We start from the raw sequence: 25,714 nt of genomic DNA, 5'->3' as shown, positions 1-25,714 counted from the left end.
ATTAAAAATTATGCCCAATATAGTCAAAGTTTATGTGCCATTTCTCCGCTTTAACCCTTTTTGCTAGAGGCTCAATTTAATAAACAAAGGCAGCTTTAATAATTCAGATCTCACTTTGCAAAAAGATGCAAGGGGGCTGTCAGGATCTTCCTGCAACACAGTACATTTCTCCAGCCTCTCTGAGGCTTTGCATATATTTAAGTCTGTGTGTCTTGCTTTTGGAATGCTGATAACTTCAGTGTTCTTTTCTGCTCTTTAAAGGATTAAACGTAACCACGCAGGCATCTTTATTAGTGCATCAGGCACCATTAAATTGTTAAGGTTCTCTTCCAGGGCTGGAGAAAAGAAAAAGCTACAGCCATTAAAATTAAAAAAAAAAAATCCTCACAACCAAGTGTTTGGTGGTTTGTTTTTTGTATATTTTTTTACAGCATTTCTTATATAATTTGGAGCAAAGAAACAGACCAAGGAAAAAGAGGCTTCAGCTGCTGTAAACACTGATATGTGGGTTTTTAATGATTACAGCCCAGCAGTATAACATCTTCCCCAAAGACACACAATTGTGATTGATGTTTTTTTTTAAAGAGTCCTCTTTCCATTGCCTAAGAAAGCATTCCCCCAACATGCTCCCATTCTTTCAACCATCTTTCAGTGAAAAATTCATCACTAGAGAAGTACATCATCAATTGCTAACCATCCCAAAAAAAGACACCTTAAGCCAAGATTACCTGAATTCCATAGCTACGGTAATCTGTGACCGTCCAGATAGTGATGGACTCCAACTTCCAGCATTTCTGACCACTAGTCTGGTTGGCCGGGAATGGTAGGAGTCTAAAAACCTCTGGAGGGCCACAGATATTCCCCACCTGAAGGCTCCCCCCTCCTCTTTCGGTGTGTGGGGGGGAGCTCAGTTCTAGAGTGCCTGCATTGCATGTAAAATGTTCCCTGGCATCTCCAGGTAGGGAAATGCGAGAGAACCTTGTCTGAAACCCTGGAGAGTTGCTGCCAGCCAGAGTTGACAATACTGAGCTAGATGACTCCAATCAACTAGAATCAAAACCTTAAGGCTCCCTCTGCCTTCAAGCAAACAATGGTTCAGGTGCCCTGGAGTTTCCGTTAACGGCTGGGTGGCAGACTGGGAAAGGGAAGAGGACAATTTCCCCATGTTCGGCTTGATTCTGCCCATTCTATTTCTCCCTGAAAATGAGGGGAAAGGCAGCATTTCGGGTCTAATCCAATTTAGGATTTGCTTTGTCGGAAGATACGCACACACAGACCAGAAGAAACACAATTCGCTTTGTGAAGCTCAAGCCATCAGAAGCAAAGAGTGACTAAGTCTGCTGGTCCAGTCCCCAGCGTTTTTCTGTTAGAAGGAAGAAACTTTGCAAGAGAGGGAAAGCCTTTTATCTACAAGGTAAGGGACAGGACATGGAAAAACTCTGCCCATAATCTGCCAGGAACATCTCCTGCACACGTCCCGTCCGTTTAAAAGGCCCTGCAAAGGACCCAAGTTCCCAATAAATTGTGCAGCTAAAGATTTAGATCTACTTATCAGATCACAGCTTTGTAGATAAAGCCAGGAGGTTACTGGTTTTAGCTTACTTTGAAATACATTGGTTTTATTTTATTTTATTACATGGGCAACGATATGTTTCTTTTTAACTAGAGAGTTCAGTTTCAAGCAGTCTGTATGGACAGAATCCAATTAAATCTTCTAAGTAGAAGGTAGCTTTCACACCCATGAAAAATATATCAAAGGGAGAAGCAGAGTTCATAATTGCTTGGATATTCATCCAGCAAAGATGGCTTCTCTACCAAGAAGAACATTCATTTTCCTTGATCTTGTAAGCCCTGGTTTCATTTATGCCTCGGCTAGGCTCTTTATATTCTCATGTTAACAATGGGAGACTTGGAGCAAAATCTGAAGATAAATTCCATCTGGATCCCCAGTGCCCAAAGTAGGTAGCTCCTACGCATTGTTGGGAGAGTTAATACGATATGTTTCCACTGTTACAATACTTAGCTCTGGTTGACCAGCTGTAAGGCAGGGGTCAGAAACTCATAAGAGTAGACAAGACTTGTGGAAAGACAAGCTAAGCAGGCTTGGGTGGATTTGGACATAGGATAATAGAATGCTAGAGTTGGAAGGGTCACAAAGGGTCATCTAGACCAACCCCCTGCGATGCAGGAATCACAGACATGTGATAGGAAAAACTACTCCCCAATTTGCTTGCCCAGGTTGGTACTAGTCACTGCTTACCCTTGAGCCAGATTCAATCCAGCAAACTTTTATTTATTTTAATATTTTAAAGCCATGCTTTCATATAAAACATCACAAGGCGGCATATAACCTGAAAACACAGTGCTATAATAAGAACGTTAAACGTATCAGCTGGTTTTCAAAGAATGTCTTATTTCCGTACATTAATATCTCACCTTTCATCCATCATGAAACCCAATTTGGTACAGAGCAGGGGTGGAGAACCTCTGGACCCCAGTTGCTGTCAGCCAGACTACAACTCCCATCAGGCTTAGCAAGCACAGTTAATGGTCAGGGATGATGGGAGTTGTAGTCCAGCAACATCTGGAGATCCAAAATGTCCCCAGCACCAGGGTAGAAACCACAATAATTAAAAGACATTTTGTCTCAGTGCCTGAAATCAGCTGGAGTTGAAATGGAGGTCGTGCCTGTTACTGGTGTGAATGCCACGTTGCACAAGGCTTTTAAGAGAAGAGTTCACCGCATATATCACACTTAAGCGAGGCATTCCAAGATGTGTTAGAAATGGCTTTAAAAGCTGCACATACATCATTCTCAGAAACAGCTGACACTTTCCAGAAATCCAGCTCCTTTACTTTCTCGGAGGAGACATTCTCCAGCAACCTTCTTTCCCCACAATCCAGAAACGTAGTTTTAAAAACAAATCACGGGTCGGTATTTATTTTAAGTCAGAAACTGAAGTGCCCCAAAGCCTCAACTAGTTTTCCCCACTTGCAACTTCATGCTGCAATTGACTCTCGACTTCGTACAGTCTATGAGATTTCAGATACTATAAACAAGCTGACTTTTCGAACACTTTAGCTGTTAGTGAAATCATGAATTAATTAGCACCCTTCCAACCGTAAGAACCCAAAAAGCACTTTAAATTTTAATACAGTACAGCAAAATGCAACTGGAGTTGTTTTTCCCCCGCCTGCATTTCCCATCTAACCTAAAACCACTCCATTTGGAAGAGAAATGTCAAAGATCTTTAAAAGGGAGCCCAATCGGGAGGAGGAAGGGATCTTTTGAGAGTCAAAGGAGACATGATAGAAGTGCCCAAAAACAAAAATTCATCTCTCTTTCATAATGCTAAAACTCAGGGCTATCCAATGATGCTGAACGCTCTGCACAGTTAAACTCAGGAACTCTCTCCCAGAGTAGGCAGTCACAGACTTTAGAAGGAGAGACAAATTCAGGGTCCAGATGGCTATTAGTGACTACTGGCCACAAAGGCTATGTCCAGCCTTCAAGTTGGAGCCATTATGCCTCTACATGCCAGCTGCCACTGCCCTCTGATCCTTCCTGTAGGTTTCCCATAGTTGGCATTTGGTGGGCAGTGTCAGAAACTCAGACATGGTGCCAAATGGCAGCTTAAATCGAGGTTATGGTTGCCATAATGGAATGTCTATTCGCCAGGGGGCTTGGGCCAGATGATTCCAATGCTACAATTCTATGGTCTCAACTACATTGCTTGACTGTAGCTTGCTCTTACAAGTCCGAGTATGCAAGGAGAAGAAACATATTCAGTGGAAATGGAATTAACTATGGACTAAGGAAGATGTTTTTGAACTGTGGTTGCCAACCTGGTGCCCAGAAATCTCCACGTATTCGCAACTGGACCAGCACCAGAAACAAAATGCGCCTGGCTAATTTCTAACACTGTGGTGGGCTACTGTAAGAACAGGACTGGATGGACTGCTGGTCTGATCCAGCACACTCATCTTATGTTCTTAGCGGAGAGTCATCCCTTAATGGTTGAATCATATCAACCCCAAGGAGTTGTAATTATTGTTCCTCTTGAGCAGGGATCAGCAAACTTTTTCAGCAGGGGGCCCACTGTCCCTCAGACCTTGTGGGAGGCTGGACTATATTTTGGGGAAGGAATGAACGAATTCCTATGCCCCCAAAATAACCCAGAAATGCATTTTAAATAAAAGCACACATTCTACTCATGTAAAAACACGCTGATTCCCGGACCGTCCGCAGGCTGGATTTAGAAGGCAATTGGGCTGCATCCGGCCCCTGGGCCTTAATTTGCCTACCCATGCTCTTAAACAATTCATGAAATGGCCAATGAGTTTTCAGGGAGCATTAATTCTGCTTGGATTCCAGGCTAAGGCACGAGGAGAAACCTACCGAATTGTTTAAATGACATCCCGCTCCCCTTTTAGCTCTTATAAGAACACAGAAGATGGCTTACAGGAAAGTTTAAATGGATGCAACTAATACCAAGACTCTGAAAAAAGGACAACTAAAAGACCCATTCCTGTGCCCTGGAGCAGTGTTCCCCATTTTACCACTTGAAGTGGAACAAAAAGTGCTGCCACCTACCTACTCCTGCCATTGCTGTGAGCCCTTGCTGCACCCACCACTGGAGAAGCAGCACTGCCATCGGAACACATTTTGGGTAAATTGCACAGATTTGGGGTGACACCTTGCCCCAAATGAACATGAACATGCCCAAAATGGGTGGCACTTCTTCACAATTGGTGGAGGTGGCAGGGCACCCATGGCTGGTCAGGCTCTGCCTATGCCCCCACTGATCGTCAAAGTAAAACATTACGTGAATAAGGGCCACACACAGCAATGTGGGAGGAAGCAGGTGCTCCAAATTTCCTTGTCCTAATGCTTTTAATAGAACCCAGAAACGAACAGGAAGCCATTGCAAATGACACAGATCTGGAATGCAATGGTCTATGAAGCAACTAGATTTTGCACCAGCTGTAGTTTCTAGTGTGGGTCCAAAATTTGCTTCCCCATTTCTCAGGGCCATTGCACACACACACACACACACACACACACACACCCCGTTGCCAACCAAAGAGCCATTTAAAAAACAAGCTATCGAAGGGTCCAGCAGAAACCAGTACACTCCACCTGTCCAAGGCTGTCTCAGTCTCAAAATTGGGCCTCAACCCAGATTGGAAAGGCTCCAGAATTGTAACAGGGCAGTATAGCACAGCAGAGTTATCTGGTTGTTCAAGCAATCAACTGAAATACAACCTGCTTTAAATTAGTACGCGTGAGCTAACACTCAGTAATGACGTTAGCCATGAAAATGCATCTAGGCTATTTCTAGGAAGTAAAATGTAGATTCTACCAAGCTCCGTGCCAGCATGCAAGGGCACACAATGGATTATTTAGAATATTTATATCCTGCCATTCCAACAGAAAAGTCATCAAAAAACAAATATAGTAAGAATGCACCATAAAAAGCACTATCAAAAAACCCCGACAACTTCCTTCCTAGGACTAGAGACTTAGTTTTTAAAATGGAAACTTGGGGTCTCATTTAAGACTTAAAGAATGCACTTTTTTTTGTGTAATTCAAAGTGTAACACAATTAAGAAGAACTGGAGGAGCTAATACCTTCCTAACTTCTTAAAAGCTAGGAGAGGCTAAAGGCCAGGCCATTAATGTCTTCTAGAACAGAGGAGGTGGGGGCGGGGGGAGAGTTTACATCTGCAGCCCAGGATTATGCATTCAAATAAGCCATAAAGCCCATCTCCAGAATTTCCTGCAAAACCTTGTACAAATACTCGTGGCTCAGATCTAATACAATCCTATGCCACCTACCTTTCCAGATTAGAATTCCTCCAAGGCAGCTTACGTATTAAAATAAAGAGGCCGCCAACAGAGTTAAAGAGGGTGTTTGTTTGTGTGCACACTCCCAGCAAATTCTGTACAATGTAGTCGATAAAAGTTCGTGGAGAAAGATCCTCACAGCTGACGAACACTGCCTACTTAAAACCCAACCAAAACAGCTTCCCCCAAAGTTGGAAGACTCGGCACATATAAAAGGAAGTCCTTCTTCATGCAGCGCATAGCTGAACTATGGAACTCCCTCCCACAGGACGCAGTGATGGCTACCAACCTAAATGGGCTTTTAAAAAGGATTGGACAAATTCATAGAGGAGATGGCTATTGATGGCTACTAGGCATGATGGCTATGCTCTGCCTCCACAGCTGGGAAGCAGTAATGTGTCTAAATACCAGCTGCTGGAAACCACACAAGGGGAGAGTTGTTCTTGTGCTTGGGTGCTGCTTTCTCATAATGGGCACCTGGTGGGCAACTGTGAGAATGGGATAATAATAATAATAATAATAATAATAATAATAATAATAATAATAATTTATTTATATCCCACTCTCCCCAGCCGAATTTATTTATTTATATCCCACCCTCCCCAGCCGAAGCCGGGCTCAGAGAGGCTAACAACAATAAAAGTAACACAACATTCTAAAATCAATTCATTTTAAAATCAATTCAAAATTCATGGCAAACCATTGAGCTAGAGTTCTGTGAGGATTACCAAAGGAGGGGGTCAGACTGTGCCTTGGCCAAAGGCCTGGCGGAACAGCTCTGTCTTGCAGGTCCTGCGGAAAGATGTCAGATCCCGCAGGGCCCTAGTCTCTTGTGACAGAGCGTTCCACCAGATCGGGACCACAGCCGAGAAAGCCCTGGCTCTGGTTGAGGCCAGCCTAACCTCCCTGTGGCCCAGGACCTCCAAGATGTTTTTGTTTGAAAACCGTAATGTCCTCCTTGGGACATACCATGAAAGGCGGTCCTGTAGGTACGAGGGTCCTAGGCCGTATAGGGCTTTAAAGGTTAAAACCAGAACCTTAAACCTGATCCTGACTCCACCGGGAGCCAGTGTAGCTGGTATAGCACCGGGTGAATGTGATCCTGCGGCGAGGACCCCGTAAGGAGTCTCACTGCGGCATTCTGCACCCGCTGGAGTTTCTAGGTCAGTCTCAAGGGCAGGATGGTAGACTAGGTGGCTCATTTTGGATTTGAACAGAAGAGCACCCTTCTCTCCTGTGGTTTCTAGCAACTGCTATTCAGAAGCATTGCTGCCTCCAACTGTGGAGGCAGAGGATAGCGATTGTCACTAGTAGCCCTTGATAGCCCTCTTCCTCCATGAAGCAGATGCCTCAGCCCCCTGGTACAGCCACAAGAACCGAAAGCTCTTGAATAAAACGTAGAACTCTGCACTGAGCCCTGAATAGAAGGTTTTGAGCAGACAACCGAAAAGTCTGTTTCCTCCAGAGTCTGGGGAAAGAAAACGAATGGAAACATACCCAATCACTTCCGAGAATTAATCACGTAAGCAGTGCATCCATTAAACAGGAAATGTGTCCAGGTTCACACATGACAGACAGAAGCAGGAGGTGTGGAAGCCAGTCAGATGCCAGGCTGCTGTCTAGTTTAAATACCAAGCCTGACAAGGCATCAGCTGATCTCCAAGCTGAGCAAATCTCATCAACATCTGAAAAAGCGGAGGGCGGGGGGGAGAGAGTCCTGAGCACTCCCAAAATATGAGAGCATCCGACGTTCCTTGTTCTGCTGAGCTGGAACAGATAAAAGGATTTGCTTTGAGAAGCCTAATTCCAGAGTAAAACAGCGAGTTTCGTGGCCTAGAAAACGCTGCATTTTTAATGAGTCCTCTGCCTCAAATGGGAGGGGGGGAAACCACTCCTCTAAACATAGCCCAGAAGGAGGAGGTTTCAGGGCAGGGTGGGAGAATGAAATTGCCTGCTGAAAATTCAGCGAGAAAGACTCCCGAAATTGAGAAAGCCTCCCAAAATCGGAGGCAGAGGGTTGTGGTGGAAGGAGCTGGTAGCTGCCATCCCAGCAGGCTGCCTGCGATGGGAAGGATGGGAAGCAGGGCTGACCTCCATCTGTGCCACTGAAAGGCCTGCTCAATCATGCTGGGCTTCTTGCCACTGAACTGTTTCCATTCCTGCTGATTATAAGAACCATTTAGCTTTCAAGGACGGATACCAGAATTTGCTTTTCTCCCCCTCTTCCCTCCCTGTCCCTCTTACCTTGTATGCTGTGTCTTTTAGAATGTTAAGCCGGTGCGTAGAGACTGTATTGTTTTCACAAACTATGCATGTAAATCATACAAGGAGCCACTTTTCAGGCTGAAGAAGAGGCTCTAAATAATAATAAAAAATACTGAATTGTTCAAAGGCTTTTGGAGGTTAAGGCTGCAATCCTACACACCAGGTGTGGGGAACCTGTGGTCCTCCAGGTGTTGCTGGACTACAGCTCCCATCATCCCTAGCCATTGGCCATGTTTGCTGTGACTGATGCTGTGCACAGTGGGGACCTGGTTCTGAGTAAACAGGCGTAAGACGGCTCATGATGGATAGCTCAGTCAGAGCATGGGACTCTTAATCTCAGGGTCGTGGGTTTGAGCCCCATGTTGGGCAAAAGATTCCTGCACTGCAGGGGGTGGGGCTAGATGACCCTCGTGGTACCTTCCTACTCTACAAGAATGATTCTGTGATTCTAAGACTTAAGTGCCAAGCTTCTCAGTGTTGCCAGTGCTTGCAATCACAACAGGACAATGCTGGAAAGCCAGTGTGGCGTACAGTGGTACCTCGGGTTAAGTACTTAATTCGTTCTGGAGGTCTGTTCTTAACCTGAAACTGTTCTTAACCTGAAACACCACTTTAGCTAATGGGGTCTCCTGCTGCCGCTGCGCTGCCGCTGCACGATTTCTGTTCTCATCCTGAAGCAAAGTTCTTAACCTTCTGGGTTAGCGGAGTCTGTAACCTGAAGCATCTGTAACCCGAGGTACCACTGTACAGGTTAGAGTGCTGGACTAGGACCTGGGAGACCAGGGTTCAAACCCCTACTCAGCAATGAAGCTCACTTTGTGACCTTGGGCTAGTCACTGCCTCTCAGTGTTGTTATGGGGTTCATGGGTGTGGAAAACAGGTATGCCACTTTGCACCCCTAAGAGGAATAGGTGGGCTTTAAATGCAGCAAATAAATAAAATAAATGCTTGGATAGCACTCAGGTGGAAACTGAGTGACAGGAAAACACCCATTTCCCATTTAAGCAGTGCTGCTGTTGTGCTGATCGCTAATGAAGTTGCCATTTTCAAACAAACACACACACACATTATCCCCCCCCCTTACAAAGGAACATTGATAAAATAATCATGACTTAAAAAATAGCTGACCTACTTTACACAGCCACCCAGGACTCAAGATGCGCTGGCATCCACCATCGTGCATTAATCATTGCACCAACAGGACATGCCCCCCGTGGCAGGCTGGGAGTTCGCTCCTCCTCACTTGCTAAGGCAGCTTCACAAACCCAACTAAAGCCCGGAGCCAGCTGTCCGAGCCCGTCGCAGACATGTTACTATTTAATTCATAAAAAGCTGCAGCAGCATCTGTGTTGGAATGGAGCTTAGCGCTTCTTTTGAGTACCAGCCAGGGAGATTCTCGGGTTTGCCGTAGCTAGAGGGGCAAGAACACAGTGAAGAATTCCCAGGATACTAAAGAAGAGGTTGCTGCAGATTAGGAGTTTGAATCTTACCTGTTAGAAATACTAATAATTAATATTAATATTAATGAGGTGGCAACTCCAGGCATTACACGCTTGTAAGAATATAATTGGGGCCTGCTGCAGATTGCCCATCCGGTTAGGCATCCGGTTCTCACCGGCATGATGCTTGTGGCAAAATTTGAGCACAAGAACACTCTCCCCTATAGTGGTTTCCAACAACTGCTATTCAGAAGTATGGCTGTGGGCAGAGCATAGCCATCACAGCTAGTCGCCAGTGATAGCCTTTCTCTTCCTGTGAATAATCCTCTTTCAAAGCCATCCAAGTTGATGGCCATCACTGTCTCCTGTGAAAGTGAGTTCCATAGTTTAACTATGTGCTGCATGAATTTTGTCTGCCTTGGATCTTCCGGCATACAGTTTCGTAAGATATCAAATAGGTTTAGCGTTATGAATTTTGTCCAAGTGTGAAGGTGTCCCAAACATCTACAATTAAAAATCAGGGCTTGGGCAAGTGTGACAGCAGGACATGCCACCATAAAGGCTGGCCCAAACAAATTTCCACAAGTCACCCAGCCTCAATGAAAGGTTCTAGCAAAGCTCCACTAACAAGGCAGCTCTTTCGAACAGTCACCACTTGGTTGCACAGAGATGAAGAGAAATTGCAAGAGCTGACTAATCATGATCTTTGCTTGCTTCAAATCCAGAGCCCAAGGCCACAACTGTGGATTCTGCAGGTGCAACAGCACCTTTGAAGTCTCCTTTTGATGTCCAAGAAGCCTCTAAGCTCCCCCTACTCGCTCTCTCCCCCTAACCCTCTTGGTCTTGAGGTGGGGAGGTAGTTACATTGTTATCCCTTGAACTGTATGTGGGAATGAAGGAGATTGCTGGAAGAGTGATGCTTTTTACCACTTCTTTCAAAGGCTCTGAGAATACTTACATGGAAGAAAGCAGATTCGTAAAGTGTTCAGTCTGGCCAAGATTCACATTCATTATGACAAATCTACACAGAATCACCTTTCCTTAACCAGGCGAGTTGGTGTCCCTTAATATCTGTGGCAGGGAAGGAGGGCAGGTTCAGCCCTTGATTACAATTCAGAGACAGTTAACCTGAAGAACAGTAAGAGCTGTTCAACAGTGGAGCCAACTCCCTGGGGAGGCTGTGGACTCTCCTTCAAGCAGAGGTTGGATGGCCATCTGTCTTGCATGCTTTAATCAAGATTCCTGCATTGAAGGGGGTTGAACTAGATGACCCTCGGGGTCCCTCCCAACTCTACAATTCCATGAAGCCTAGTTGTTCCTTGTGAAATAAAGTGGTTTCGCTTCTCTGTTGGCAAGAGAGCGGAAAACGCAGAGGTAAGAAAATGGTTCTCGTATTTTATTCTCCTTGCATGTTGTTTGGAAAAGCATCCTCATCTGAGAAGGTAACATAAAGAAGAGATTTATGCCTTAAAAAGGAGAAAAGCTTCTTACAATTCAAAGACAATGCTGGGCAGAGAGCAGGAGGAGATTAGTCCCATAGATTGAGATGTGGAGGATGGATAACACAGACTTCCGGATAGGACTAAACAGAAAGGAGAAAGGGGAAGTGGGAAAGGGAAGCATTAAGGCATTATAACCAAGAAGCTATTTGCTAAAGCTGTTTTGGGGAGTTTGGTTAGGTGCCAAAAACTGTCTTTGTTTAGAAGGATTGGAACTTCCAGAAGGCTGAGGAAGAGGGCTTATCAACATTGTCTACCGCACCAGCAGTGTCCCCTTCTGTTGCTGGTTCGTTTCCTCTAGAAGAGAGGAGAGGAAGCCACTGGAAGCCATCTAACCTGTAGAGAGGGCACTTCCCCTTAGAACCTCCAGAGAGCTTAAAAGCTCTTTCTGCACCCAACACAAAACAGCTCTTAAGGTCTCCCAATTTGCACAATTTCAACCAGATGGCCTTCTACTGTGCAAGGTTGCAATTGAACAAGTTAAATGTGCATAAGTTGTGATCGCACTGTATATCCAATTTATTTGGTTTCCCTGTATTCCCCCCCCAGCTCCTCACATACATAATCCTTGCAATCATTAATATATGTATTATCTCCATCCAAAAGGATTGTGGAAGGCTATCTTTAGCACAGATTCTTAGGCATGCTTACTGCACTAAAGGAAAATCCACCAGAAAAGTAATCACTTATTATTTCTGCTACTTGGCTTAGTTTGTAATTCCATTCTCTGCACAGATTTTCGTTTGACCTTATTATTCCTGCAGAAATAATAATGACTACAAAAAGAAGAGTTACCGCAGAACAGGTTGACACAACTTGAGACCGCCAACCGAACACAGCCCTCTAGCAGTAAAACACACCTGGTACCTTGAAAAACAACATCTGGTTGGTCACAGGTTCTCTTGACTGGCTACTGGACAAAACTGAAGCTAGCAAACCGATTCCTCTGTGAGTTTATCAATCTAAAGCAGGGTTGTGATTTTGTCTTGATTTATTATTTTATCTTTTGTAAACCGCTTTGAGGGGGGTTTTTTACAACCAAGCCAACGGCCCATCTAGTTAGTCCAGCATCATGTTCTCACAGTTGCAGACCAGCTGCCTGTAGGAAACCAATAAGCAGGATTCAAGCACAAGAGCAGTCTAGTAATTAGCCACTATAGCAAGGCAGAACTCCCAGATACAAGGTAGTACACTCCTGCACAATGGATGCTAGGGACTAAGGCTGGGTATCGTCCCAAAACATGGTATCGGTTTCATTGTTTTTGACCTGGCAATATATTGTGAATCATGGGGTGTGTGCGTGCACGCGTGGTGCAAAAATCACAATGTGGGAAAAACTGTGAAGCCAGCCAATGCCTCTACATTGTTCCATCCTTATTTCAGACATGGAGATATATCCGTATATCGTGGTATTTAGCTGGTGATATATCATGCTGTTGAAAACCAGGTATCGCCCAGCCTTATTAGGGACTCACAGTAAGTGCCTATCTCCATCATGCTCTCCTTGAGAGTTCTCCAGGAGTATCCTTAGCTAGACACTGTTGGGAAGCAGAGTGCTGAACCTGATGGGCACTTAATCCAGTCCAGTATAGCCAACCCTTCTGCTTGTTTTGCATCATGCAAGCCTTTGTTTGCACCAGCGCCTAGAGGACTCCAAATTGATTAGAGGGGGCAGCGCACTGTTTGCAGCAGAGTGGATGACCTAGAGAACGTCTGCCTGCAAGTGGATGTGGAACATAGCAAACTGACACAGCTCCACGCTCCATTCAGCTCAGATGGGTTGCAGGGGGTGGGTGGGGGGACTGCTGAGAAAGGGGAGTCTAATAAGAGAAAGGTAAGTGGCCAGGTTTGAAAACAGATGTGCAGCTACGAGAGCAACCAGGTCACACCCGGCCACACTACGGAAAGCACCCTGATAGAATCAGCATTGTAAACAGAAGTGCTATTGTCAAAGAATCGATCCGATAATAAAAAGAGCTAAGGGACAATTGTCTTGCAGAAAATTACTGCCAAGGGCTGCCAGATATCCAGGCTCTGTGCGTCTTTCTGGGCTATCGGCCAGCTGCTAATCATTATAGGGCCTCGGCTAATTTTGAGCTCTGCAAATAAACTGCACAACACCATGGCCTGCGCAAAGTTCTCTCCTACCATGTCTTATTAAACCCTGCTGTGTGCTTTAGCTAACCTACAGCTTGTCCACAGAGGCTGCAATATTAATGCAAACATCAGGGAGCCACTGAAGCTTCACCAGACACACCTGTTAACACGACTGGTGTGTATTTTCCTCCTGAAAAACGGAAGCCGGTACATTAATTTTGTCTCGCATCTCACGCCAAGGGCAGAAAACGGAGTGCAGATTAAAAGACTAAGAAGCCCATTTGCTAACCTTCTAGTGCTGCCGCAGTTTAACATTTATACAGCACCGTGTGCTAGACACTGTACATAAGACACACACAAGCCTTGCAGTGGAGGGTGGAGGAGAGCTCACAGTCTATGTTAGCCAGACAAAGAGATGAATGGTGAGAGCGGTCCACAATGGTAAGAGGGAATCAGGTGTCACAGGGGGCCAAGAAACAGAAGTGAGAGTGTGGCTCATAAAAGGATTGGTTCAAGATGTGAGAGGGGAAAAAGAAGCAGTTTTGGAACTATTGGGGGGGTGACTCAAATACAAGCAACCAGGTCAGAATGAGAGGCAGAATGAGATCTGGTGTGGTGCAGTGGTCAGAGTGCTGGACTAGAACCTAGGAGACCAAGGTTCAAAGCCATACTCGGCTGATCTTGGGGGCCAGTCACTGCCTCTCAGCCTAACCTACCTCACAGGGTTGCTGTGGGGATTAAAGGAGGAGGCGGAGGACCATGTATGCCACCTTGAACTCCTTGGAAATAAATGCATCATCATCATCATGCTAACAACAACAACAATTGTTGTTGTTGTTTAGTCGTTTAGTCTTTTCCAACTCTTCGTGATCCCATGGACCAGAGCACGCCAGGCACCTCTGTCCTCCACTGCCTCCCGCAGTTTGGTCAAACTCATGCTGGTAACCTTGAAAACACTATCCAACCATCTCGTCCTCTGTCGCCCCCTTCTCCTTGTGCCCTCCATCTTTCCCAGCATCAGTGTCTTCTCCAGGGAGTCTTCTCTTCTCATGAGGTGGCCAAAGTACTGGAGCCTCAGCTTCACAATCTGTCCTTCCAGTGAGCACTCAGGGCTGATTTCCTTAAGAATGGATGCGTTTGATCTTCTTGCAGTCCATGAGTCTTCTCCAGCACCATAATTCAAAAGCATCAATTCTTCGGCGATCAGCCTTCTTTATGGTCCAGCTCTCACTTCCATACATCACTACTGGGAAAACCATGGCTTTAACTATACGGACCTTTGTTGTCAAGGTGACGTCTCTACTTCTCAAGATGCTATCTAGGCCAACAATAAATAATGTCAAAGGGCAGTCATGGAGTCTGTGTGCAGAAGAGGGAACAAGGAGGGTTGCTAAGGAGTGACTCTGCACCACATACACTGGGGCAACAGAAGTGAAGCTGGATCCTGCAACAAAACGTTGCACCATGCCATGATTTTGTTCAGAGACCCAGTTGCCTCATTGCATCCCTGCTCCTCTCCACAGTCAGTCAGTATTCTATACCCATGGAACAGAGCTGGTTCTTATTGGTCGGTGGGAGGCTCTGAGTTGTGAGGTTGACCCCTACGCCCAGCCCAAGCTATATTAAAATATTTAGATTTGTCCACTCATGTCTATAGGTAGCTCTCACTTCCACCTCTGGAAGAGTTCACCTACCTAGACAATAAAGGGGGTCTATTTTATCCTTTTAATATCCAGGTAACTTCTCTCCTCCTTTTTCCAACCTACTCCACTGCATCCCCCTCCCACCCAGTTCCCATATTTTCCCGTCTCAGTCAGCCAATGTTCCATGTCATGGAGTCCTTATGCCATAGGTGGTCCTGCCCTCCAGAGATTTTGGACTACATCTCCCATCATCCTTGCCCACTGGCTGTGCTGGTTGAGCCTGATGAGCGCTGTTGTCCAAACAACCTGGAGGGCTTCACATTGTCTACCCTGCCATATGCTGCTGTTTTGGAGTTCCCCCTTATAGACTTTCCTTATTATGGAAACCTTGAGGTTAACCAGAGTCTTCAGTGCTGCCTCCCTTGTGTTAGGGTGATGTAGTTTTGGCTGCGCTGCAACGTGAACACAGGAAGACTTGAATCAGAAATATAGGGGACGATGGGCTGTAACATCAGGGGTGAGAACCTTGGAGTTAATGTTGGGAGCCACAAGGCAGTGCAATTCTATCACAACACATTTATCATAATGCAGGTATTGTGGCGCTGTTTCTTCATCCTATAAAAAGCATGATTTGCTGCCAATCAATGGCTAAATCAGTCATCAAACCACTGTTCACATCATGCCTAGTTAAAGAAGATTGTCTTTTTCGGCCAGGATTCTAGCATCACGGCAAACGACATCACACCTAGCACAAAATTTTATATATTTCTTAAAGTGCTTTGTTCAGTTCTCAAGCCAGCATCAACCAGCAACAAGAGAATAGACTGCTTGCTGTCAGTTCTCTCCAGGACAAAGCCCTGCATTTATCAATCAGCTGTGCAAGAAAAGCACAGCAGCAAGTATTTCCTGAAATACCAAAGCGACACTGACCCATTTTGGCTGGAGGAAGAGGAGACCTGAATTCCTCAGGCTGTGCTTCCCACCATCCAGGATAAGTATTCGGGCGCCGCTCAATATGTGAGCAAACTGCTTAAGCAAATTTATTGACTGCATTTATATCCCACCTTCTTCTCCAAGGAGCTCAAGGTGGCATACATGGTTCTTTCTCCAAGTCCTCGTTTGATCCGCACAACCCCCCTGTGAGGTAGGTGAGGCTGAGAGGCAGTGACTGGCCCAGGGTCACCCAGTGAGCTTCGTGGCTGAGCAGGGATTTGAACTCTGGTCTGCCAGGTCATTGTCTGACACTGCAACCACTACACCACACTGGCTCTCAAATTGCAAAGGCAATTTCATGTAAGAAATATTAATGAAACTGCCTCTGATTAGTTTGTTGTGTGCACATGTGTTGAGAAGCCACAAATGCCCAAATTCAGAGATTCTCTGGTGCAGAATGATAATGCGCTGCCATCAACACATAGGTGCCACATTATTAATAGTACTTAGCATTTATATAGCAGTTGAACATGTTCAAAGTGTTCTGTGTATATTATCAAATGTGACCTCAAAATTACTGTAGGTATTACTATTCTCAAACCTAGTAAGCACATACAAGAGGCAAGATTTCAACTAGGGATTCTTAAGGTTCCCCTGTCAGCATCTTGGTTATTACCAATGTTAGAAATTAGCTAGGCGCCAGGCACATTTTGCAATGGGTATGGGTGCAACTGGATCTCTGGATGCTGGGCTGGCGACTGACATCTCCATCTGGCTGGCCCTTTCAGCTAAGGCTGCCATACATCCAGACATAGCCGAAGTACAGAAGTCAGAAATTTGAAATTGAGATTTTGAAAATGGAAAGAAAAAAAGCAACTTTGGCTCAAAATAAAATAAAAACAAAAACTTTTGTGTCCAGATTTTCACTTTTTGAAATATGGCAACCCTAGTTAAGCAGAGCTTATTTACTGCATTTATATCCCATCTTTTTCTCCAAGGAGTACATGGTTTCCCCCCGCCCCCAGTTAATCCCTATAATGACCCTGTGAGGTAGGTTAAGGGGCTGTGACTGGCCCAAGGTCACCCAGTGAGCTTCCTGACTGAAATTAAGATTTAAACCTGATCTCCAATATCCTAGTCCAACACTCTAACCACTACACCACACTGGCTTCCTAGAGTACTTCCGCTATGGGGTAGCTATATAAATTAAGTAGGTAAATAAATAAGGGGAAAGCAAAATGTCACTTTTAAAAGGGTCTGAAATATTTTCCTTGAAGCTTGAATTTGTTTTATTTGCTTTGAGATTTTCTTCTTTAAAATACGAAGTGGTATAAAAATAATAACAAAAGGTGCCTAGACATTTCATTGTAGTGACCATAACTTAGGTTTAAGGTGCCATTTGGCAATTAGCTTATTTATCTAAGTTTCTAACACTGCCAGTCAGCATAGCTGTATGATGCTACATCTGAAGGGAATATGGATGTGCTGAGCTGCATCTGATGGGAGTTGTCATCCAAAACATCTGGAAGGCTCCAGGTTGATGAAGACTGTGCCACACTATACCAGTTCTAGGAATTCTTATTCCTACATGGAAATACTTTCCCCATACAAGTCTGGAAAGATGCAAGACCTAAGCACACCTTGCCGTCACCTACAATACAGACCATTCACAGCATTTCCAACACTGGTTACGTCAAAGGACAGCAGCGCCACTTTATAAAACCACATCCCCCCCCCCACATTGTGACACCCACGGCTCCCCAAAGAATACTTGGCATCGTTTTTGGTAATAGGTGCTAAATTAAGACCAGGAGAGCTGCCTTTGTTTTTCAAACAGCTCCTCTCCAGCTAACTCATGCAACACCATTTTTTCACAAGGTTTGCTTTGCTGCCTCGGTCCTGAGAGCGCAGGTGCTGGCACCACACAAAGAGCTATTCACAAACTTGATCCCAAGCCCAGACTACACCTGCACAGCAGTGAAACAAACACAAAGGCGCAGCTCTTTTGGCCAGGTGGGCAACCTTGGAGATTGCAAGTTAACAACCCCCAGAAAGTGCGCTTCACTTCATACCTAGTTAAGTCAGGCTTGCAAATTATCTGCACTCCAGTTTACTAATGCACCATAAATTCTTCCATATGCTTTGCTAATTACCTTTCTCAGGGTTGCTAAATTTTCATCCTTTAGGCCACACAATGCACCAGCAACAAACCCAGCTGTTTAACAATGATGCGAGCATCAACATCCCAAGTGGACAACATCTTTTTTCTGTGAAATTCCAAAAGCTCTGCTCTCCATTTCAAATCTAAATTCTCAGAGACTGCAGCCAAAGAAATGTGAACTTCACATGGAAAAGGAAAGGAACAGATAGAGTATCCATTCAAAGACTCAAAGACAATGGGTGCAACTGAGACTACCAAAAAAATAAAGTCCCAGGCAACCCCAAAATTCAAAGTGTTCCTCCAGCTAGAATCATACAAGGCCAGGACACAGTGGATGGAAATCTTGCTAGCCACTGGATTTGCCCATTCAGACATATTGAACCCTGACATATCTCCTTCTCCTACACACCACAAAAAACCTGCAAGTTTTTGGCTGTTACCAGACCAAAACTGTTATCTCTGCAGTCACCCCTCCAAGAATGTAAGAGTTTTGCTAGATCAGGCTGATGCCCCTTCTAGTCTAGCATCCTGTGGCCAACCAGACGGCCCAAAGGGAAACTGGCAAGCAAGACCTGAGCACATGAGCACTGTCCCCTTCTATGGTTTCCAGCAACTGTATTCAGAAGCATTCCTGCCTCCAACCTTGGAGGCACAGCATAGCCATCATGGCTAGTAGCCACTGATAACCTCACATCAATCACAACTAGAGGAGTCTTCCCCAACCTGGTGCTGTCCAGCCATTGTAGACTACAACTCCCATCAGTGTCAGCCAGCACAGCCATAAGGTCTACTCCAGCACAGCCAGCGTCTGATGGGAGTTGTAGTCCAAGACTGCTAACGGGCAACAGGTTGAGGAAAGCTTGGGTGCCCTAGCACTAGAGTCAGGCAGAGCACTGAAAGAAACATATTTTGAGGCTTGTTTTGTTTTTTTTACATTGTAAGGCTCTTGGGGCAGACTCCTGCCTCCCTTTGCCAAAGTCACTTTGCAAAGGGCTACCTGCACATTGACACAGCCAACACTAACACAGCTGTTACCCGCCATGTTTCCTGAGGGGAAGAAAAAGAGTTATCTAGAAGCACCCCAAAAAACCCCCTGACTCCTGGGGCAAGGAAAGGGAAGAGCTCAACAAAGGCCAGCTGTGCTTGTTGTGCATTGGGGGGGCAGCCATGGGTCCAGCCCAGTCCCAGAAGGAAGGCCAGACCCTAACCATGTCTGTTATGAAGGGGGTGGGCAGAGCACCCCTCCAAGAAAACAAAAGCCCTTTTTCTCAGAAAAAAGGTACCTCCTCTCTCTCTCTCTCTCTCTCATTTGTATATATAATTTTAGGGGAGGGAATGGAAAGAGGACCCCCCCCCAACTTCCACCTATAGTAAAAAGGGGGGACTGTCCCTCAAATACATAAGGTAGGAAAGTTACTGGGAGAGAGCAAGCCACCCACAGACACCCCACAATCCTTTCCTAGACTTGCTGGCCTCCTCTAACCCCCTCCCCAAATACTGAGAAGACCTTCCTCCCCAAACACCCCCAAATGAGGAGACACCCCTCCCCAGGAGGCAAAAGGGGGAGACCCACCCCTTTCCTTCTTCCAACCCACCCACCCCATTTGGCTCTTCCAGGAGAGAAAAGGGCGCCGCACCCACAAACACAGCACCCCACTTTTGACTGGCTGCCCTACCGCCTCACCCTCTTACCTGCGCGGACGGGTCCTTGAAACACAGGGTTTTTTCCGCTCCCCTCCGTTCTCCTCTGGGGCAGCCCGGCCCTGGCAGCCACTCAGCAGGAGAGAAAGAGAGTGAATGAGCGCGCGCGGAGAGCAGCAGCAGCAGCAGCCTCGGCGAGGAGACGCCGCCCCCTTCCAACTTCCCGCGAGAGCCACACAGGCAAGGAGTGAGGGGGCGGGGCCGCAAGCGAGAGCTCTCGCGCCGTCGATCAAACCAAGGCACCCGTCTATTTGACGTGTGCAAGGATGGGAGGGACGGGGGCCGGGATTGCTCTTTACTCCTTCCCTTCGGCTCTTCGGCACGGAAGCCCAATCACAACACGCCAACCGCTTGGCCAATCACAAGTTGCTCCGCCTCTGCCAGGGCAAAAGAGGGGAGGAAAGGGAGGGAGAGGGAGAGGCGGGCCTAGGGTAGAAGAGCCGGCCAATCGTGAGAGCGGTTGGCGGCGCTTTAGCCAATCGGATAACGCGGAGGTCTGCGCGTTTTCTCTCTCTCGCGCGCCTTGATTTGGAGCCCGCAAAGTGATGCTCTGCTTCATTTTCACCTGTGCAAAAGGAGGAGGGATTGGATGGATGGAGAACCAGCTTGGGGGGAAAGAGGGGTTTAAAGGGTCGGGGATCAGCCGAAATGTGGGGTGCAGGCAGCAAGCATGCTGTCCTTCTCAGCACTGATTTGCATATGCAAATTAATGGGGAAAGTGTCATTTTACTTCCTTTTGAAGATGTGGAACTAAAAACAGCAAATGTATAGGGCGGTAATCAGAGTTGAGCCAAGTCAGCCACATCCATTAATGTCAGTGGGGCTACTCTGAGTGCGACTGACTTTGGCCTCAGCCCGCAGGTTGGAGAAAAGGGCGTTAACACGGGCCCTTCCACGCCCTTTGCAGCCTCATCCAAATGTACACTTAACTAGCTGCATACCCTCCAACATTTCTTCAATGAAAATAGGAACATCCTATTTCATGATAGGATGCGGGTGGCGCTGTGGGTTAAACCACAGAGCCTAGGACTTGCCGATCAGAAGGTCAGCGTTCGAATCCCCGTGACAGGGTGAGCTCCTGTTGCTTGGTCCCTGCTCCTGCCAACCTAGCAGTTCGAAAGCACGTCAAAGTGCAAGTAGATAAATAGGTACCGCTCCGGTGGGAAGGTAAAGGGCATTTCTGTGCACTGCTCTGGTTCGCCAGAAGCGGCTTAGTCATGCTGGCCACATGACCCGGAAGCTGTCTGCGGACAAACGCAGGCTCCCTCGGCCAATAAAACGAGATGAGCGCCACAACCCCAGAGTCGGTCACGACTGGACCTATGGTCAGGGGTATTTATTTCATGATAATGATAATGATATTTATACCCCCACCCGTCTGACTGGGTTGCCCCAGCTACTCTGGACGGCTTCCAACATATATAAAAACATAATAAAATATTAAATATTAATAAACTTCCCAATACAGGGCTGCCTTCAGATGGCTTGGGGGTCAGATAACTCCATAATATCCACATTTCTCTGATGCAAATTTGAACATCAAAAGGGAAAGCGGGACATTCTGGGATAAAATCAGAGGAGGGCACTGCATCGGAGAAGGTTGCTTGCACAAATTTGGTGTGCCTGGCATCCAAAATTTACCAGTAATTTTTGCTGCAGGGTAATATTTCTCCCTTGTTATCTTACCAAGAGTACAGTCTTCCACATATTTACTCCAGACTAAGCTCATTTAAGTTCAGTAAGTCTTACTCCTAGGTCACTGGCTGCAGGATTGCAGTCTTAACCAATAGCACACTGACCTTCCTTATAGGACAGGAAATTAACATGAATGTGAGCCAAAATTAAACCATCATTTTAATTGGCCATCATTAAAATGTCGCAGTGAAGGTGTTTTAATTATAGGCTGTTTCTCTTCATTGTTCATTAACCAAAAGCAGTCTCCAAGATCAAATGCAACTATGTCCACATCACTTTAAAAAAAACCACCCCAAAATATCCCCCCAAAATTGTCCCACAGGTGGTTTCTATGGCGACATGTGCGATTGCAGTGTCATGTCAAGAACTTGCCTCAAACACACACACACACACACATAGAGCGAGAATAAAATGCTTGTGGAAAATCTACAAAGAGATTTAGGGATATGAAAGGCAATCAGTTTTTAAGAGCATAAAAGGTACTTATAACCTCGGCTGTCACAGCAAGTCACTTCCATGAATTACAATTGCAAATGGATTCAAAGCTATAATGATGCTTCTACATTCCTTGCCAGATGTAAGAGTTCATACACAATGCAGTCTTTGTACTCAGCGCATTTCATATAAAAATTCTCGTGAAGTGTTACTACATGGCAAAGCTCAGGTGCCACAAAATATTAAAGAGCCTTTATTTTATTTTATTTTAATCTCCCTTTTAGGATTTAGGTGGGGTCCTGGCTCTGTAGTACAGCATCAGCTCTGCATGCTAAAGTTCCCAAATTCAATCCCCATCATTTCAAGTTTTAAAAAGAAGGCATGAGAAAACCTCTCGGACTCTTTACCTGGCACAATCCCAGAAAATGCAGAAGTCCCACTGCAAGAGTAATATATGAGCAAAGGAAACTGCTTTCTACTGAGTCAGGCCATGGAGTTTTGGGGCCCCTTCATATCCAACAACAAGATTTGGGTTGCCCCTGTGACTTTCTTCAATGGCGTTGTTCCATGACAGATCGCCACATATATATTTTTATTAACTAACACATCTCAAATTTTGATTAAAATGGCTGTCCTGTATTTCCTCACCCATCCAAGTCACTGGGGTGGAAAAAAAATACTCTATACCTTATAGTTTTTGAGTCCTGCATTGGGCAAAAGATTCCTGCAGTGCAGGGGGTTGGACTAGATGATCCTCATGAGATAATCCAGGAAAAGCACATACCAATTTGTATATTTTAGAAAGGGGCAGCTTCTCCTCCTTGGCCGCTCTCCAGCAGCCACTTGTTGTTGTTGTTGTTTAGTCGTTTAGTCGTGTCCGACTCTTCGTGACCCCATGGACCAGAGAACGCCAGGCACCTCTGTCCTCCACTGCCTCCCGCAGTTTAGTCAAACTCATGCTGGTAACCTCGAAAACACTATCCAACCATCTCGTCCTCTGTCGCCCCCTTCTCCTTGTGCCCTCCATCTTTCCCAACATCAGGGTCTTCTCCAGGGAGTCTTCTCTTCTCATGAGGTGGCCAAAGTAGTGGAGCCTCAGCTTCACAATCTGTCCTTCCAGTGAGCACTCAGGGCTGATTTCCTTCAGAATGGATAGGTTTGATCTTCTTGCAGTCCATGGGACTCTCAAGAGTCTCCTCCAGCACCATAATTCAAAAGCATCAATTCTTCAGTGATCAGCCTTCTTTATGGTCCAGCAGCCACTACGAGCTGCCTAAGGAGGAGGCTGGCAGCAGCAACCATGGAGAGGTCATGGGATGCTCCCTCGCTGCTGCATGTTAGGTTTTCTTAATATTGAGGTGGTCAGTGGTGCTACTCAGAGGTGTGTGTTTGTAATAATAACCTGCATGGCAGCACACCTGAGGTATCTTAACCATTTAACTAATTAGCAGGGGGAGTTTACCTACTGCACCAAATGCAGCAATGTGATAGGGTAATCGATTATTTTGAAAACTGTATTTAAGTTGACCAAATGCTTTGTACAGTACTGGCTGGTGTAGAGCGGTGAGTTGCAGCTGTTTTATTACTATTTAAAAATAAAGTAAGCAAAGATATTGTGGGCAAGTTTTTATTCCATCGCCCCAGTCACTGCACAAACTCGGTTGGCGAAGAAAGTCCAACACTGCCATCACCATCCCTTGGGACAAGCACCAGTTCCTCCTCCTGGATTTTGGCAGTGGCAGCGCTGGCAGGGAAAATAGGGACATTCTGGGATCAAATCAGAAGCTGGGATGGCTTTTGTAATTCCGGAACTGTCCCTGGAAAACCGGGACACTTGGAGGGCATGCAGTCACTTCTTGGACAAAGGTGTTATGTACTGAAGTTCTCACCCTGGGCCAGCAGGGGGATACTGTAGATAGTTTTCACTCAGATCCACATAGGCAAATAAGGAATTGAAAGTGACGTTCAGTGATTGGATAGTTACAGAAAGTTGTTACTGTTGCTTTTGTAGTGGAGCTCTATAAAAGCAGGTTGGCTGAACCCTTCAGCCCAGTTCTGTTCTGGCCTGTGAATAAACACGAGCTGTTTGAAGAATCGCTGTGTCGTCTGATATGTTCACCCACAACTTAACAAAAGCTTTTGTTTGCAGATTAAACATAACTCAGGGAGGTGTGTAGCTAAGAACAGGTTGGGCAGCAGAGGTGGAATGGCTGGGAGGGACACACAAATGCAGGGAGCACAGGCATTTAAAGGGATACCTTCCCCCATTGCTGTTGCCCTGCCAGACCAGACCAGGCTGGCCAGCCCTGCCCAGCCCCAGTTGCTAAGCAAGCAGTAGGACTCGCTGCCCACACAGAGGGAGGGAAGGTGTCAAACACAAGGCTGGTTGCCCAGTCTCACTGGCTAGATGCACAGGAGCTCATCTTGGGAGGAGGGCTGAGAGCTCCCTCGAGAGGGTCCCAGAGGTGGCCTCTGAGTCTGGAGTGGCCGCAGGATTTCATGCAGCCTGGAGGACTCTTGTGGCCAGGGTCCCACCAGCATGAGAAACTCCAGAGGCTCCAGTTCTCATCTGAGCCCATCATCAAACTAGGGTTGGTGAGGCCACCCTCAGCAAGGAGGTGAGGAATCACGGACCTGTGAGGTGGGGAAGTCTATCCCTATGGAGGTTTTGGACTCTGTGGAAAGTAGCTCCAGGTCTGGCCAGGGGCAGGCAGAAGCGACGGACCCTTCTCCTACCGCTGCAAGCCGAACAGTGGAAGAAGGGGCACCTGCAGCAGAGTGTCCCATTTGCTACCTCTCCTTCGACGATGTCTTCAGGGCCCCTCGCCTCCTGCCTTGCTCCCACACCTTCTGCCTGGAGTGCCTGGCCAGGCTGTGCGTCTTCCTCAAGTCAAGCCAGAGCTTCCAGTGCCCGCTCTGCAGGGGGAGCGTCACCTTGCCCTGCGGAGGAGTCCCCAGGCTTCCAGTCAACATGGACATCGTCCAGCAGTTCCCCCCGTGGATGAGGGAGGTGCAGGAGGTCTGGCTGGACGGCTTCCGTCTGTGCTGGCGCAGGAAGCTGCCAGGGAATGCCAAAGAAGAAGAGGCCTTTGCGGTGCTTGTGACCCTGGAATTGCTCAAGGCTGCCGCGCCCCGAGGGTCTGACCCCAGGGAGCTCGTTGTCGCCCACCCCGTATCCAGGTGCTGGGAAACGTGCTGCCTCTTATGGGACCACTACCCTGGACTCTTCTGTGCCACTGCCCTGATGGTCTTGGGGCTCTTGCTGTCCACAGCCCTAATGTTCGGATTGCAGCGCTGATGCTGGAGGTTGCAGTGCTGAGCTGGGCTTGGCTGGCTGCCTTCTATCAGCTGCAGTGCAAGGCTGATCACTTGCTTTGGGTAAGGTGGCCATTTGCATATGCAAATGAGCACATCTCTCTCTCTCATTATAAGTGAGTGGTGAAGTTTAAGATTAAGCAGGTTAAGTGAACACTTTGCCCTACAGAAGCAAGTGGACCAGAGGAACAAAAAGGGGCACATTTAAAAATCCACCAAAAACACTGGATTCTGCAGTCTGTGGTAACAGGCAGGTTGTGTGTTTTTCTGTGATTTTGTGGTGGCGTCAAAACTGCAGGACCCTCCAGCCTGGGCCCCTCACCTCAGTTTCCTGGAAGTTATGCTCAGGCCACCCCTCCGGCCTCTTCGGTCTTTCTACCTCCTTCCCACTTGTTTTAAGCCTTTTCCACCATGGGGGCTAGAAACAAAGGACTGCCAGCCCAAAGGACTCCTCCTGGCCTTGAGTTGCTGTGTCCTCCATGTGTGGGCCACTTGCCTAGGAGTGGCGTGCAGACACCCATGGGTGCCAAATGCATCTCCCATCTCGGGTGGTCACTTACCTGCCTCCACCTCCCTGCAGCTCCAGGGTCTGAGGAAAGACCAAGCTGTGGCTGGGGGTCCTGAGCCACAGAAGTTTGCAGGTCAACATTTACAAGAGCTTTCCTGCTGCTGCAACAGCAAAC

The 25,714-nt window shown here is 46.5% G+C and overlaps 1 protein-coding gene across 3 annotated transcripts in view; it reads right to left on the bottom strand.

The window, feature by feature from the left end:
* The window catches only part of GLCE (glucuronic acid epimerase), a 57,822-nt gene extending 38,088 nt beyond the window's left edge, over positions 1–19,734 (bottom strand). For 2 of the 3 annotated variants that reach the window (XM_053364290.1, XM_053364292.1), the window contains exon 1: positions 19,578–19,734. The gene's annotated coding sequence lies outside the window, so the exon portion shown is untranslated. Of the gene's footprint in view, positions 1–7,345; positions 7,502–19,577 lie in introns of those variants that run through there. The other variant, XM_053364291.1, reaches the window with a different exon arrangement.
* Between the last annotated feature and the right edge of the window lie 5,980 nt (positions 19,735–25,714).

This window comes from Podarcis raffonei, chromosome 14, assembly GCF_027172205.1.
Source record: "Podarcis raffonei isolate rPodRaf1 chromosome 14, rPodRaf1.pri, whole genome shotgun sequence".
In the NCBI taxonomy this organism is placed as follows: Eukaryota; Metazoa; Chordata; class Lepidosauria; order Squamata; family Lacertidae; genus Podarcis; species Podarcis raffonei.
The sequence above is the reverse complement of the archived record's forward strand: the minus strand, read 5'-3'. Positions and strand labels throughout refer to the sequence as shown.